The 2389-nt window shown below is 55.3% G+C and overlaps 1 pseudogene across 1 annotated transcript; it reads left to right on the forward strand.

The window, feature by feature from the left end:
• The first annotated feature begins 202 nt into the window (after window positions 1-202).
• LOC113221596 lies at window positions 203-1069 on the forward strand (annotated as a pseudogene). Its single transcript, XR_003307959.1, has one exon. The product of XR_003307959.1 is annotated as a radial spoke head protein 6 homolog A pseudogene (transcript).
• Window positions 1070-2389: the final 1320 nt, after the last annotated feature.

A 2389-nucleotide genomic window follows, 5' to 3' on the forward strand; every position in this document is an offset into this window, starting at 1 on the left:
CACCATGTTGGCCAGGCTGGACTCGAATTCCTGACGTCAAGTGACCAGCCGGCCTCGGCCTTTCAAAGTGCTGGGATTATAGGCGTGAGCCACTGCACCCAGCCTCTTTTAGCTCTCTTGACTCTAGAAAAGTCTGGCAAAGGTGGACTAGGGAGCGGAGCTTCAGCATTCTCCCCTCTGCCCTCCATCCTACCCTGCGCAGGGGGAGACACCGGTGCCCAACATCATGGAGACTGCTTTCTACTTCGAGCAGGCCGGAGTCGGCCTGAGCTCCGACGAGAGCTTCCGCATTTTCCTGGCCATGAAGCAGCTGGCGGAGCAGCAGCCAATCCACACCTGTCGCTTCTGGGGCAAGATCCTGGGAATGAACCGCAGCTACCTGGTGGCCGAGGTGGAATTCCGGGAGGGCGAGGAGGAGGCGGAGGAGGAGGAGGTGGACGAGATGACGGAGGGTGGCGAGGTCATGGAGGCGCACGGCGAGGAGGAGGGCGAGGAGGACGAGGAGAAGGCCGTGGACATCATCCCTAAGCCCGTGTGGAAGCCGCCGCCCGTGATCCCCAAGGAGGAGAGCCGCTCAGGCGCCAACAAGTACCTGTACTTTGTGTGCAACGAGCCGGGCCTGCCGTGGACGCGGCTGCCCCACGTCACCCCGGCCCAGATCGTGAACGCCCGGAAGATCAAGAAGTTCTTCACAGGCTACCTGGACGCACCGGTGGTCAGCTACCCGCCCTTCCCGGGCAACGAGGCCAACTACCTGCGGGCCCAAATAGCCCGCATCTCGGCCGCCACGCAGGTCAGCCCGCTGGGCTTCTATCAGTTTAGCGAGGAGGAGGGAGACGAGGAGGAGGAAGGTGGTGCTGGGCGCGACTCCTACGAGGAGAACCCCGACTTCGAGGGCATCCCCGTGCTGGAGCTGGTCGACTCCATGGCCAACTGGGTGCATCACACACAGCACATCCTGCCGCAGGTGAGCGCCGGGACTCGCGCCTCCCACATGGCAGGGGCAGGGGGGCTCCCGCATGACCCTGCAGTACTGACCTCAAGCTCTTACTCTCTGCTAGGCAACTAATATTCATTCCTTCATTCATCCATCCATTCATTGGTTCAACAGATACTGGCGGATAATCCCGTCAGAAACTTTGGGGGCGGGGGGCTTTTTTTTTTTCTTTTCTTTCCGTCTTTTTTTTCACACGGCGGATTTTTGGTGGGGGGGAACGGAGTCTCTGTCACCCAGGCTGGAGTGCAGTGGCGCGATCTCAGCTCACTGCAGCCTCCACCTCCCAGGTTCAGATGATTCTCCTGCCACAGCCTCCTGAGTAGCTGGTACTACAGGCACACGCTGCCACACCCGGCTAAGTTTTTGTATTTTAGTAGAGATGAGGTTTCACTGTGTTGCCCAAGCTGGTCTCAAACTCCTGAGCTCAGACAATCCACCCGCCTTGGCCTCCCAAAGTGCTAGGATTATAGGCATGAGCCACTACGTCCGGTCCTTTTTTATTATTATTATTCTTTTTTCCTCTTTTTTTTTTTTTTTTTTTTTTGAGACAGAGTTTTGCTCTTGTCACCCAGGCTAGAGTGCAATGGCGTGATCTTGGCTCACTGCAACCTCTGCCTCCCTGGTTTAAGCAATTCTCCTGCCTCAGCCTCCCAAGTAGCTGGGATTACAGGCACGCACCACCACGCCCAACTAGTTTTGAACTTTTAGGAGAGACAGGGTTCCTTCATGTTGGTCAGGCTGGTCTCAAACTCCTGACCTCAGGTGATCTGCCCGCCTCAGCCTCTCAAAGTGCTGGGATTACAGCACTTTGAGCCACCACGCCCAACTTTTTTTTTTCTTTTAACACATAGCATCTTGCTGTGTCACCCAGGCTGGCATGCAGTGGCACGATCATAATTCACTGCTACCTTGACCTCCAGGGCTCAAGCAATCCTCCTGCCTCAGCCTCCCGAGTAGCTAGGACTACAAGCACGTACCACCACAACTATGCCTGGCTAATTTGTTTTTTCTTTTTCTTTTTTTTTTTTCCTGAGACAGATTCTCGATCTATTGCCCAGGCTGGAGTGCAGTGGCATGATCTTGGCTCACTGCAAGCTCTGCCTCCTGGGTTCACGCCATTCTCCTGCCTCAGCCTCCTGAATAACTGGGACTACAGGCACCTGCCATCATGCCCGACTAATTTTTTTGTATTTTTACTAGAGATGGGGTTTCAACATGTTAGCCAGGATGGTCTCCATCTCCTGACCTCATGATCCGCCCACCTCGTGCTGAGATTACAGGTGCCTGACACCATGCCCAGCTAAATTTTGTATTTTTTAGTAGAGATGGCGTTTCGTCATGTTGGCCAGGCTGGTCTCAAACTCCTGACCTCAAGTGATCCACCCGCCTCAG

This window comes from Piliocolobus tephrosceles, unplaced genomic scaffold (assembly GCF_002776525.5).
Source record: "Piliocolobus tephrosceles isolate RC106 unplaced genomic scaffold, ASM277652v3 unscaffolded_26164, whole genome shotgun sequence".
In the NCBI taxonomy this organism is placed as follows: domain Eukaryota; kingdom Metazoa; phylum Chordata; class Mammalia; order Primates; family Cercopithecidae; genus Piliocolobus; species Piliocolobus tephrosceles.